Source organism: Panthera onca, chromosome D1 (genome assembly GCF_046562875.1).
Source record: "Panthera onca isolate mPanOnc1 chromosome D1, mPanOnc1 haplotype 2, whole genome shotgun sequence".
NCBI lineage: Eukaryota > Metazoa > Chordata > Mammalia > Carnivora > Felidae > Panthera > Panthera onca.
Genome location: NC_138348.1, coordinates 90,806,266 through 90,821,434, shown reverse-complemented (window position 1 = coordinate 90,821,434; position 15,169 = coordinate 90,806,266).

Sequence of the window (15,169 nt, the reverse complement as noted above, 5' to 3'; positions counted from 1 at the left end):
CTGTTCTTTGACACTCCTCCTCCTTAAGCTGAGCTTTGATCTATGGTCTCTGATAAACCTCCTTGAGCACTTGATCAGATGCCTGGCCTAGAGGGAAAGAGAATAATTCAAATTGAATGAGAACACGGGACATCCAGGAATCCTTCTGGGCAAGAGAAATCTAATTGTATGTCATTTCTAAATTCTGACTCATTGCAGCAGGCTGAGAACAACCACACACAAATCGATAGGCAGATATAGTGAGTTGAGAGATAAATAGCACAAATAAGGAGGCCGACATGCAATAAATACGACCACTGATGTGAAACCTCTCTATGTAAACAGCAGCCCAAGTTGGTTGAACATGGAGGCCCAGCTGTTAGTTAGACAGGAGTTCCATAGGTAGAAAAGACGTAATTGGATAGAGTAGGTAAAAGGATTGACCTAGCCGTTTATACAAGTGTCTACTCCCCATTGGCATTTCAAAGAATGAATGCCCAGGGACTCAACTCCAGTCTGTATGCACCATCCATCTGCCTGTAATGAGGTCTATGAATCATGTTTCTCCTGAAAGACAGCCAGATCTGTCACTGTATTGGACAGCTGTCAATCCCAACAGCCAAGAGGAGCCTACCTTCGGCATTATTTTCTGATATTTACCGAATCCAATCAAACCATGAGCTCTCCATGAAAAGTGCAGATGCAGGCTGCAACCACTCAATTGTCTCAGAGTCCCTTACAATTTGTTTTCCGTTATTGCTCTGGTGAAGCTTTATTCCATTAAAAGACATCAGAGGGGACTATTTCTAACCCTGAGCACTGACACTTCTGTTAATGAGGTACTAAGAGGTAATGCCTACTAAGAGGTAATGAGCTTTGCTCAAACTGCAGTCTTTCTCCGTGCAGTAGTGATATCATTCCTCGTTCTGTGCAGGAGGCAGGCCTCCAATGCTTCCCCTCATGCGTGAGCTCACCTGTCTACTACGGTGTATAATGGGAAAACTGAAAACCCTGGGGTGTTGAGGCTGCCAAGAAATGGAAAATGGATCAAATACTGTTACCCTTGTCAAGGAGATTTTTTTAAATTTATGTGGAGTACTAATATCTTTTTTTAGTGCCTCGCCTCTAGCAGAATTCCAGAGTATTTTATGAGCTGTGTACAGCATGTGGGGAAATCACTTTGCATGGCCATGCCATGCAGCGATCTCTATAAGGGTATATGGAAGGAGACAGGTAGAGCCCAAGCAAAGTAATGCAGTATCGCCAAAGCGGTATGTCGTGGGAGGATGTTTCTGGAATGGCTAGTGGCCCAAGGTTTTGTTTTCACTTTTCATATGCTGACTGTACCTTTAAAATAATTTAGGCTGATGCCTGTGGGGGATTGTTGGTTTCTCTTTGGGGACTGTAGCCCCCCCCCCAATTTTGATGCACCTCTTCAAACCCCCCCCCCCTTTTTTTTGGACATGATGCTTAGTGACAGGCACAGGGTAGATACAATATCAAGATGTAGCCGGCTTTGGTGAGAAGTCTTTTTTTTTTTCCCTAGAAAAGGCACAGCAATCCTGTGAGGTAGACAGCGTGGGTATATTAGTATCCTTATTTTACAGTTCTTGACACAATAGATAGGTTCCTAGGACAACAGATTTGTTCTTTAGGGTACAAATGGTAGAGCCAGAACTTAACCTCAGGTCAACTGACTTTGAATCCTGTTCGTATGAACTTGTCTCATAAGATACACAATGGTTGTAATTCCTCGATGTCCCTCTGGAATTGCTGAAGTCCAGTGTGTCCCAAACATAGAGCTCCCTCTCTGGGAAAGCCACCCCCTCCAACTCTGCTCACTATGGAGCTTCCTTAAGACCCTCAATTAGACACTGATCTAAGGCAGTTGTGACTGGTGCTCAATATTCTCTACCTTGTGCAGCTAGCCAAGCCCTCAGGTACAACTAACTGCACGATTTCCTTGTCCATCAATTAACTTGTCTTCTTTTCTTGGTTCCTGAGTCCCACTTTCAGCTCGGTGTTCTATTGTTCAACACCTTTAGCTGTTTCTTTCCTTTTGCACATTTCAAGTTAACATCACATACCAAAATAGCTGTTTTCCCAGAGCGGACAGAATGTGACATCATGTTTACCATCAAGCAGCGTTCAAGAATCTACACGGAGGAGACAGAGCCACAAAGGTTATGCTTCTCTATGGTTGACATCCCACTACAGGAGAACACAGCGGCATAAGCTGTTGTGCATTAGTTCCCCAGTACAGGACAAGATGGTGGAAACCAGAGTCTTTTCAAAATGTGGAGAAATTGGAGTCTGCCTTTTGGGAGATTGTTTCTTTTTTTCCCTAAAGTTTATGTATTTGTTTTGAGAGAGAGGGGTGGGGGGGGAGAGGAAGTAGGGGTGGAACAGAGAGAGAGGGAGAGAAAGAGAGAGAATCTCAACCAGACTCCATGCTATCAGCACGAAACCCATCACGGGGCTCGAACCCACAAACTGTGAGATCTGTGACCTGAGGCAGAATCAAGAGTTGGAGGCTTAATTGACTTAGTCACCCAGGTGCCCCTGGGGAACTGTTTCTAAGGGAGTAGCTGGGCAGACAATGCTAATATACAGGTATCTCAAAAATTGCTCCCTGCCCCTCCCCCTTTCTAGGAACATAGGCCTGGCTCAGTGACCCTTTTAGATTTATATAATTGGTCTGATATCTGATAGATACTTCACCAGTCACAGACATTCCCTAGTATTTTTGAATATCTGGTCAGAAAAGTGTGCTTCTCAACCGTAAGTGTGTGTGTGTGTGTGTGTGTGTGTGCGTTGACTGTGGACATGAAAGGATGAGATTGATGAGAAGAGAGAGGAATAGACATAGAGAAGTTCCCTTCAATGTTTGGGTCCCTCCATCCAGTTTATCTAGACCCCATCTCTGACCGCCCCCTCCCCCACCTCAGGGTTAAGAAAGCCAATCATGTCTTTGGATCTAAGCTGCTTGACGTTTGGTTCCTCTCACTCGCAATCAAAAGTGTACTGGATTACATGCCTATGTGCTCCTACATGGAATTGACTATAATCCTGACCTGTTTATCTATCTACCTACCTACCCACCCATCATGAAGTAGGTGTTCTGTCCAGGGGAGGTTGGCGTGACTGGATCGGTGTGAAAGTCAAAATGACCTTGAGGTCAAGATTTATGAGTAACTGGAGGAAAAGTTTTCAGCAAATGCATGAGGAGGCTATGGCATCTTGGAATAGATGCGAGACAAGGGGGAAATCTGGTTGAAGCTCAGACTGAGGACAGAAGAGTGGTAGGAAAGGAATGAATTCAATGGGAGGAAATGCAACCAAGAGTATAGAACACAGCTGTGCTGAGAATCAAGCTTTCCTACTTCTGGCTTTGCTTCTCTTACCACATCTCTTGCCTCCGCTTCTCTCAGTGGGATAACAAGTTTCTTGCTAGAATAAGATGTTTGGAAGAAGGCGTTTGGCATAGGGAATCAAATGCATGCTCCAAACCACTCCCTGGTGCCCTATGCCGCCTGACAGAGCTAATGTTTATTTATTTTTGAAAGAGAGAGATGGAGCACAAGCGGGGGAGGGACAGGGAGAGAGGGAGGCACAGAATCCGAAGCAGGCTCCAGGCTCCGAGCCCGCAGCACAGAGCCCGACACGGGGCTCGAACTCACGAACCGTGAGATCATGACCTGAGTGGAAGTCAGACGCTTAACCGACTGAGCCACCCAGGTGCCCCCAGTTACTAGAGCTGTTGTCCAGTTATTAGAGCTTTCCACACTTCCAATAACAGATTAAATCCAAGCAGTGGTTTCTGGACCAAAGGATCTGTTCTAATTGCTCTGTCTCTGGTCTTGAAGAATGAGCTGCATTTTATAGATCAGGGCTGAGCAGAGAGTATGTAGGCTGTACTGTGACCCACAGAGGCTCCTGACAGCTGTAAACCCTTGCCTCCTCTACCTAACGAAAACCACTGAATGTGCTCTCGTTAATATTCCAAAAGTATAAAGGAGGACGCAATGCTACAAAGCTTCTTTTAGAAAGTGCAAACCTTAAAAGCTACGTGCATTTGTGAGATATGTGGGCCTGTGTGTGTTTTATCCAGTTCTAAGGACAATACCCAGGTTTCAAAATCCTTACCAAAGAATTCAAAATATCAAACAGTTTAAATCTCCAGTGAAACATCCAATGGAAACATGAAAAGGAAAGCGAGGGAGGGAGGAAGGGAGAAAAGGAAGAAGGGAGGAAGAACGTGAGGAAGGGAGGGAAGAGGAAGGAGAAAAGGAGGGAAGGAGGGAGGGAGGCAGGGAAGGAGAGAGAAATCCTGCACCAGCCAAGTGCAACATTTCTGTGATCACTTTAGCTTAATTGCTGCAATACTATACATTGCAAATCATTTAGCCAAGAAAATCTCCCCAAATCCATCACCTCTTAGGTAATTACTGCTTCATTATGCTGAGTTTATAATGATCCATTTACAATCATGGAATGAATCAGCTCCCACCACAGAGAGCAACAACAGAGGCTGATTCTTCCAGCACCTCTTCCTGTCACCCAGCCTCAGGGAGGGCTTCCCTGTGGTACAGAACTTTCGCAAAAGATCTGCAGAGTGAACACCCAGCGCTAATTGGGGAAGGGAGCAGAGAGGAGAGGGTTGCCCAGAGAAAATGCTATAACCAAGAAAATCATACTGACATCTATCAATTCTTCACATAAACGTGAAATCATTTAAAATTTTCTCCTCGGGGGGCGCCCTGGGTGGCTCAGTCGGTTGAGCGCCCGACTTCGGCTTAGGTCACGATCTCCACGGTTTGAGTTCGAGTCCTGTGAGGAGCTCTGTGCTGACAGCTTGGAGCCTGGAACCTGCTTCAGATTCTCGGTCTCCCTCTCTCTCTGTCCCTCCCCTGCTCAAGCTCTGTCTCTCGCTCTCTCAAAAATAAACATTAGAAAAAATCTTGAAAATGTTCTCCTTGGTTCTTCAAAACGGTGTCTGACTTCAGAAAGAGAGAGAGAAAAAAGCTGGAAATCAATGACCTTAGCTTCGAAGCATGGTCAAAGTGATAGTCACACGGAGGCCTTATGCCATTCTACCTTTTAGTTAGAAGACCACCTTTCAAGTAGAAGGTGGTGAGAGCAGGGGCTCATGGAAAGCCCCAATAATGGAATGCTTTATTCATTCTGTGGATAAAGGAGGAGAAGGCAGAAAAATATGAGTGGGATTTGATGAAATGGAAAGTAGGAGTCAAATAATGGAAATCGGAAGACAGTTCACTTTCTCACATTAGATGGAGAAGCCCCAGCATGAGGAACAAAGTAAGCCTCTAAAATTCCTGACTTTGAGCCTAGGTATCTAGACTCTCATGTGACAGAGCTCCTTCCTTTCCCAGGAAAGTGAAGAAACAGACAGTCTACCTTCCCCCTCTCCGCTGAGGCTTTTTTATTTCTTTCTCATGTGCTTCTTGTCTGTCTTCCTTAGCTTGGCTACCCGCTGGTTCATCAACTGGTTCATCGATTCCTTCGTTCACACATGTATTCAAAGCTTTTCCTTTGTTATCTACTCTGAATCTGCTGATGTTACAGGGTCCTTACTGAACTTTAGATGATGTAACAGTACAGGTGGATGGAGCTTGTAACTCTTTTGTCTAGTATACCCACTTCATTCATGCTTGTTAATCCCTTTCAAGCGAACTATGTCCATTGAGTGCACTGCTCTATACAAGGACTGTACCTATTCCAAAGGACATGGCCAGGGTAGTGAAGGAAAAGGGATGTTCCACATGCAAGATTGAGCTGAGGTTGACTGCGGTGGTAAGCCCAGAGAAGAGAGGGTTCTGATTAAGTATCATAACTCCCTTCACAAAATAGAACTGTAACTTTTTTTATGCTTTATTGTATAGTTCAGTGTTGCTGCTGGTTTTACTAATATAACCATGTATTGACCATGTGATTTGCACTGAGCACTATACATCATGTCAGGTAGACCTTGCAATGATCTAGTGAGATAAATATAATCCATTTCACAGGTAGTAAAACTGAGTCATGTGGAAGTAAACAACTTGCCAAGGGTCAGAAATTATTATGGTAGAGAGCCAGAATTTAAACCTAGGTCTGTGTGATTTGAAATGACAAGTTCTTAACTCTACTGTTATAGGGATTCACAAATTAAGATAATATATATAATGTGAAAAACCATGGTAATGCTCCATCAATAGACAAACTCTTCTCTTTCTCCTTTGCCTTCTTTCCTTTTCAGTTAGAGGTATGTATTAGCCAGAGTTTTCCAGAGAAACAGAATCAGTAGAATTTATATATGGATATAAACATAGATAGATAGATAGATAGATAGAGATAGATAGAGATAGATTGGATATAGATATAGATGATATAGATATAGATATAGATGTTTGTCAAGGAAATGGATTACAATTATTGAGGAATAGAAGGAATTATAAGGAATAAAAGGAATAACAAGATACACAAGGAATATGCTTATGGAAGCTGAGAAGTCCAACCATCTACCACTTACAAGAAAGAGACCCAGGAAAGCCAGTGATATAATTCATTCTGAGTCCAAAAGCCTGAGGCCAGGGTAGCTGACGGTGTTAACCTCAGTTATATCTCAGAAATATCTCAGATATATCTCTGATATATATATCAGAGATATATCTCTGATATAACCTCAGAAATATCTCAGTTCACTAGTGAGGCAAAAAAAAGGGGGGGAGCAAATCCCTCCTTCCTTGGCCTTTTGTCTTATTCAGGTCCTCAATGGACTGGATGTTGTCCACCCACGCTGGAAAGAAGATTAAAATGTTAATCTCATCCAGACACACCCTTACAGACACATCCAGAAATAATGTTGGATCTGGGCACTCTGAGCCAGTCAAGTTGACCCATAAAATTAATTATCACAAAGTGTTTCTTATTCTGAATGGAGAAAGGACCAGAAACAAGGGTGGGAAGCTTCCAGGAAAACGTGGTGGTTTTGTTGTTGTTGTTGTTGTTGTTGTTGTTGTTGTTGTTCTTATTTTTTGTTTTTGAATTTTAGAGAGAGAGAACATGTGCAAGCCAGGGAGAGGTGCAGAGGGAGAGGGAGAGAGAATCCCAAACAGGCTCCACCCTCAGTGCCTGTACTGTTACATCATCTAAAGCAGCACAGTGGGACTCAATCCCACAACCCTGGGATCATGACCTGAGCTGAAGTCAAGAGTCAGACGGCCAACCAACTGAGCAACAAAGGCAACCCCCAGGGAAACACTTTCTAGAGGTCCAAAGAGCTATCCTTGTGCGACGGAGCCACCCAGGAAAACACCTTTTAAAGAAAGACTCGAGAACTGCCCTCCTCCTGATGTGGTTGCTGTCCCCTGGTTAAAGATACACAAGCAGCCACATAACTACTTTTGCAAGGATGCTGGTCGAAGGCACTTGATCACCGAATGGGGACTTTTCCTAGGAGGCTTTCATGTTCTTTCTGACCCTGACATTCTCATTCTATGAGGCTTTGGAAACACCGACCCTGTGTCACCAAGGTATGTTTCCAGATTGCAGGTGGCAACCAACGGGTCTCTCAGTGTAAGCAATCTGGACTAATGTCATGGGAAGTGGGTGTCGATTAGTAAACGCACTTGTACATGGTAGGCAAATCAACAGTTCAGCACATCCAGAGTTGCCGAGCAGTCACTTGCCCAAGAATGAGTGTGTTTTTAATAATCAATTGCTGTTTATTTGACACATGGCTGTCTGGGTAAATTTAAATGATGTGTATTTAGGAACCTTGATATAAACCACTACCTTAGAAACAGAGTCATTTGTCAGGGACTAAGTTGTTGTTAATAACCTTCCCCAGGGGAATTGCAGGCAAATGGTTATGTATTTGGTGATATGGGGCCTTCAGTCAGACGCTCTGGAAAACTTAATCTTCCATTTCGGAAGAATAATAGGATGTTATGTGGTAGAACAGTGACAGGGTCTGCAAAATAGACTGCATTATTCTCTCAGAGTATTAGGACAGAGGCGGGGCCGGGGTGCACATGAATTTTGATTCTCAATGTGCTCCGTTTTGCACCAGAGGAAGCCTTATAAAGATGAGGTGAGAGTTCTCTCATGGAAAGAACCACAGAGTGTTCCAAAGTGGCACATTATCTGGTCTAATCCTGTAGTCAAACACCTTTGTGTTACTGATGAGGAAAGTTGGTGGCGAAGGTGTTGAAGTGGGGTGGGCAGATGTGCTGTCCAAGGTCTCAGCGGGAGAAATGGAGGAACTCATGTGAGAGAACAACCAAGATACCACTCTTCCTGGTTTGCAGCTCAGCGCCAGCAGTGACAGAAAATATACAATTGAAGAAGGAATGCTTTGGCTAAGTGACTTGCTGGGGGATGCAGCCAAGAAATGTGGAGGCCTCTGGCGTCTGGGAGGATGTAAGAACTTAGTGACTTGGTGTGACAGTGACATTGAAATCGTCAATGACGAAACCCCATTACAGGCAGAGGAAATGTTGGCACGGACTTGGGATCAGAGCCAGATAAAGCATAGCTAGAAAATAGTGTGTGCTAAACACGGAGTGGGCAGGAGTGAAGGGAGGTACCCGCATGTAGCAGGGGAGGGAAGGGGGGACAGTCAGGAGGGGCTACATCAGTGTCTGGGTAAGAGGAAGAAAAGTTCCTTCTGCCACCTGAAGATCTAAAAACTTGAAGGGTCTAGAATTGTATGAAGTTTGCAACTGTATCTGTCCGGTCAAAGTAAGAGAGCCAATAATGATACATCTTTCTAGTTTAGGACTTCTATAATTTTATCCTCGTATTTTTTTTTTAAATGTCAACTCCTCTGTGCAGTCTTCCAAAATTTCTTATGCTTCAGTAGTTTGCGTAGTGCTTGGAGTAGCAACATATTCATTTTCTCCTAGCTTTTCTTTGTGTCTACTGCCTCTGACATTCTTTGTTACCCTATCTGAAAAATCTTGATGACTTTGATATCTAGTACAATTTTCAGAAGATAATAAGTACTCAAAGTATAGCAAGGGAATAAACACATGTAAAATACTGAGTATTATGTAGGCAGTACTTTCTAGTTATACAAATGCTTTCACGTCAGTTATCCCTTTCAATTCTCACAATTATCTTAGGAAGCAGCTCTAATTATTATTCATAGTTTTTAAATGAGGGAATGTACTCAGGTTAATTATCCAAGATAGTGCAACTGGGAAGTGACAGAGATAGGAAGTCTTATAACTTCAATTTTATCATGCTGGGGAGGAAGCGCGGGGTGGGGGGGGGAAGGGCCAAACTATCACAGGTAATTGCTTTAAAATTCAAACTTGCTTTGCTTATGCAGACCCAGCTGTCATGCTAGAATGCAACCAAGAAACTAATGCGTAATGACACCTGCTAGCTGTCCAGCTGTCTAAGCTAAAATCATCCGTCATGTTTAAACTTCTGTCCCACCAGGGACAAAGCCTTGACGTAAATGGAACAACTGAGTTATGAAGAAATGGTCTTGGGACCAGAGGAGGTGGGAACCATCAGTTCAGGGTGAAGAAATCTCAGAGCAGAGAGAGGGGCTGTTGTTGGACCAGGACCTTGGGAGATCAATAGGAATCTGGAATGCTAAAAAGAGAATGAAGGTTTTCCCAATTGGATGAAATGACTGGGCTAACAGCAAGAAAAAGTGTGAATATGTAAACATACTTGAGGACTTGACAAGGGTCTGGGAGAAGAAAGGAAGTGGGTGGTAGATAATTGGAGAGATATAGGGGAGCCTAGAAAGATAGGGTGACCATAACGAGCTGCACCATGCCATGGGGTTTGGACTTCACGCTGTAAATGAGAGAGCCCTTGCAGAGGTTAGAATTGGAGCCATGACTGGCCCAGACATGCCTTTCAGAACAATTGTTCTACTGACTTTGTGGAGAGTGGATTAGCTGGGACACAGATAGATCTTGGAGAGGCAATTGTAGAGTTGAGATCAGTACTCCTCAAACTCTAATCTGTGTTTAGATTACCTGGGGATGTTGTTAAAATGCAGCTTCTGATTTAGGTCTGGGCACGACCCAGTATTTTGCATCTCTAACAAGTGCTCAAGCGTGGAGTAACAAGGGTGTATGTGACAGATAAGAAAAGCCCATAGTAAAGTCACAGTAGTAAGAATGGAGAGCCAGGGATGCCTCTGAGACATTGCTGAGCTGCCCCACCCCCAACCTCCCCCCCCCCCAAAAAAAACCAAACTCTACCTCTCTTTTATCGTCTAGCCAAATTTCTGCCAGGTGTTCCCAGCTATCTCTTGCCCACAGGTCTCCTTCTGCACTTTGAAAGAGCTTAATTTGCCATGCGCTATTTGGGCATCCAAACAGATTTTTTTTTCATAGAAATTTATCATTATGTGTGCGCATTTCCTGGCTCCAAAATGAAATTAAAATTCCCTAAAGGTCACAGATTATATCATAATCTTCCTGCTGCACTCCAGTGAGCACATAGTATTTGGCAGTAATAAATACTTATTAAACTTAGTATGTTCCTGAAAAACAAACATATTGGCTTCTTTTGATAAAGGTAAATCATATTTTTAGTGCTGGAGAAGGAAATGTGACGCTCACAAGTTAAAGTTGACCTCTAGCCCCAAATGCTCAAAAATGCTTTTGAAGTATGAGTAATTATTAAATTTATTTAGTAGAGTGAGATGTTCAGTAATAAATATCCTCCTTCTATAATCTCACTTCAGAAAGGTCAACCTAACCTAAGTTTTCCATATAAAGAGAAAATTCATACCCATGTGTTTTCAGAGCAAAACCTTGAGCCCCCATTTGGGACTCAGAATAAAAATCTAAGGATTCAGGAATTCAGTGAAGATAGGGCAAGTTGTGGCCCTTTGAAAGTGATAAAGTCTGATGGTAGCAACGGTAATAGCCGACACATTTCTTCCCCAAGAGAATGGAAACAAATTGGTTTTAAATTCAATTGAGTTAACTCTGATTCTTTCAAATTGCTTTAGATGCCTGAGCTGGTAGAGCTTGGACTCGAACTTGGCTTATACCATAGCAATAAAATGTCCTTTACGCTCCCTAAGTCTGGAAATGAAAATGCCGCATGGCCTAAGGAAATGACTTTTGGAGGTAGACAGATGCGAGTTAAAAAATCTCATGGCCCTATCAAACACCAGAAGTATTAAGTAATTGTGGGCAAGTCATGTAACTGCACTAGGCTTCAAAGTATTCATCCATAGAAGTGGTAAAAAATCATACTTGGGATGCTTAAATGGGACCCAGTGTTCTCACTGTTCAGACGTTTTCTTGTTTATGTTTTTGTTTTTGTTTGCATTTGGTCCATTCAGATCCTGACTTCCTTTAAGGCTGAGGGTGAAATCCCAGGGGTACCTGGGTGGCTCAGTCGGTTGAGCATCCGACTTCGGCTCAGGTCATGATCTCACGGTTTGTGGGTTCGAGCCCCGCATCGGGCTCTGTGCTGTCAGCTTAGAGCTTGGAGCCTGCTTCAGATTCTGTATCTCCCCTCTCTGCCCCTCCCCTGCTCATGCTCTGTCTCTCTCTGTCTCTCAAATAAATAAATAAATAAATAAATAAATGTATGTAAAAAAAATATATATGAAAAAAAGACAGGGCAAGGACATGGGCAACCAAAAGTTCTGGGTGATACTAATTATACAAAAACACAAAATGGATTCTTATCTTGTCATAAGCTAAATCTTGGCTTCAGTTTCAAACTTGTCACTGAATGTATAAAATGTCTTCGGTTGTCTGAGAAAATGTGAACAATATAAACTTAAGAGTTCTTTATTCTCAGTGTTAGGGCAGGTAGAATGTTGTGTGGTAGTCTGCCACCTTTTGGTTGGGTGGATCAGAGGGAGAGAGTCTTCTGGATGAATAGAGTTCACAAGACAATACAAATCTTCCAGTCATTCCAGTGGGATCAACTCCCATGTGAATTTTTTTTAAGCAAATCTGCCTCTAATTTCAACCTTTAGGTGCTTTATTTACTGAAACATGGTTCCTTTTCTTTATATTTTAATACTATATTCATCATGGGTTTGATGTGTGCTTTTGATTTCTTTGGGCCCGAATTAACCAAACACAAAATCCAACGTCCTCAATATGACTCATGAATATTTTAATAAATGAAGTGTTTATTTAGGCAGCAAAAGCATTCTTTAACGGAACGTCCTTAGTAAATTTGAGAAAAATCAGTGCAGAAATGTGATTTTAACTACAGATAGAGATAAATGAACAAAACTTGAGGTAGAGTCTATCCCTTCACTCTGTGTGTTGACGATAGTTACAAGAACAACATTAATAATCACTCTTTTTGTGTTATGTTTAACAATTTCTACCACACGTATAGTCTTCAGTTTTTTTTAGCCAGAGTAATGATACTTAAGTTTTCTTATTACCCACTGACTGGAGCCCAACCATATCTTCTCTACCTAAAATCTTCATCCATTTTTGATTTGTAGAAGGCATATTTATTGAGCATACGACATATGCCAGGGACTCTATTCAACTCCAGAAACACAGTAATTGCCAAAACAAAACATCTCTGTTCTCAGGGAACTTCTCCTCTAGTGGATGAAGGCAACAAACAAAGATACAGGCAGATGAGAGGAAGTGTCAAGAACAATAAAGCAGGGTAAGAGGTCAAGCTTGACTATGGTTAGAACTGCTCCTTATGGAAGAGCTCACTGGTAGGTGATTTTTTTTCCCCATTAAAGATATAAAGGAAACAAGAGAGCAAGTTGGGAAGATATCTTAGAGAAGAGTTTTCTTAACAGAGAAGAGCTGGGGCGAAAGGCCATGGTGGGAGGGTAATTGGCTTTCTGGAGGAGGGAAAGAAGGTTGGAGTAGCTGGGGGAGAGGAAGCGAGGGGAGAGTGGAAGGAGATGGGATCAGAGACACACAGATGGGAGGCACAGCATTTGAGCCTTATAGGCTGCAGGGAGGATCTTTGATACTTTGGGGAATGATATAATGATGTGAAAAGACATGGCAGGGTTTTGAACATATACATGACTTAAGCTGACAAGCCCTCTGCTTGAGACAGATTTTTCCAGTTGCCTCTCTGGGTCTCCAGAGGGTCTCTGGGTCTCCACCACTCTCCATCCCACTCTCTGGGCCAGGAGTCTGACCTATAGGGAAATCTATGATGGACTATTGCATCTTATGGCTTCCAGGCGAGTTCTGCCAAAGGGGAACCCCAACTAGCGATGGAAGAAGAAAGTACTTATTCTTCTGGTTCCTCCCTAACAGTTGCTTCACACTAGCTGTGTCCTTCCAGACCAGATCATTCCACTTGTCTAGGCAGTTTGCTTACAGGGCTCTCTCTCCTTCCTGGTTCTGGTCATCTTTTCGTCCCCAGATCCCTTTTGGCCCATGGGGAGCACCTGTTACCTCTGCTAGCCCAGGCTTCCTATACCATTACTTGCGGTTCTCTAAAACCCCACCTGCTCCTTTTTGGTTAGTCTTTTTATAAGTAAACTCTCCTTGAGTTGTCCTAATTTGACTGTGCCATTTGTTCCTTGAGGAAGAATGGCTGGTACACTCTCCATCCCTGAAGATAGTTACGGGAATGAATCACGGCAAGATGTGCCTAGCGTGTGGAATCTGTGCTACACCATGCTTTGGAGTGGCCTCCATAAATCATAACGTGCATTAATTTCTTAAGGGAACAAAAGTAAAGCAAAGAGGATACTTTTCTTCTCTGACTCCCTCTAAACTCGGGAATTCATTAAGCAGCCTTTGAAAGGAAGCGTTCGAGACAAATCTTAAAATACCATGTTTTTCAACTGCAGCCTGAAAAGCCTGTTTTATATTTCAAAATAGGTTATCGAATGCCTTTATAATGAGGAGAGCTTCTCAGCAAAGGCAGCTCCAGATTGTGCCTTTGCCTTTCAAGGAGGTTCCTTATTTGCACGCCACTGAAAGGGCTTCACCTCAAGAAGGTGGCAAAGAAGAGACACAGCTGGTGACGCGAGAGCATAGCTTTGTGATGTTGAAAAAAAAGGGGATCAGAATGAGAATTATTTAAATCAAAAATAGTTACTTAAGCCCAGGGTGAACTAGAAATTGAGTTTGGTGCCGGATGAAATGCAAAATAGCTTAATGGGAATGCCCTGGATAATAGGGATGTTGTGTATGTGTTTCAATGACCTTGGAAAACTTTGAATAATCCAGAAATCCCAATCTTGATCCTCACAATGTTCTAAAAAGCGAAGAGCAAGGGAGGGTGAGGGGGTGATAACAAGCTCCAGAAACCCTACACTAGCAGAAGCTGTGGTCTGAGAGGCCCCCTCGTAATCTCCATATTCCCAGCACCTCGCACAGTATCTAGCAATGTTTTAAGAATTCACGTTTATCAAGCGAATGCAGTGAATGAAGAGGACAGCAGCAAATGAATTTCAGGATACACTAAGACACCATAACATCCACAGGATTTACTACTTCCAAATTGATTTAAATTGGTAACGAAGAATGAGTCAGGAGAACAGATATATTGCCTGCCGTTGTGTAAGCTAAACAAATAGTTTGTCACACAATAGTTTTTATATTCAACCTGTTGCTTTGAATTGATGTGTCTACTGATGAGTCGTAATATGGTGATGCTCTCATCGTGACAATATCATTTATTTCCAACTCAAAAATGCTGAGTGGCGTGCTTTTTTGATGAATAAGGACAAAAATGATCAGGTTTGGGGAGAAAACTTGAAAACACTCCAAAAGCCAAATGGTTACACCTGAAGTGTGGAGAGACTAGAACTACCAGGGAGCGGCCCAAGAAAAGATATCTAATGTTGTGTAGGGGCAGGGATTGTCCAGCCTTGGCAATAGCAGAAAGGGATTGTGGGCAGAGGGACGGCACTGTTGCAGGAAGGAGGAACCCATCTACGGATTCAGTCAGGGGCTCTAAACCCTAGATTACACAGAGCCCCAAATTCACCAGTAGTCTCCACTTCCTCATTTCTAGGGAAAGAAAAAGAACATGACTAACTAGACAGTGTTTTTGATCAACTGGGGAACCAGTTGTACTGTTACATGGTATTTAATTCTTTTTTATTTTCTCACTTGACACTGTTCCAGCAACTGAAGGATTTAACTATTCCAAATGAGCTTGTTCTTCATACCATAGGTGCTTAGGTACCTAAAAGCTAAGCGAGGAATCTGAACGTCAAATGGATCTATCACAGTCT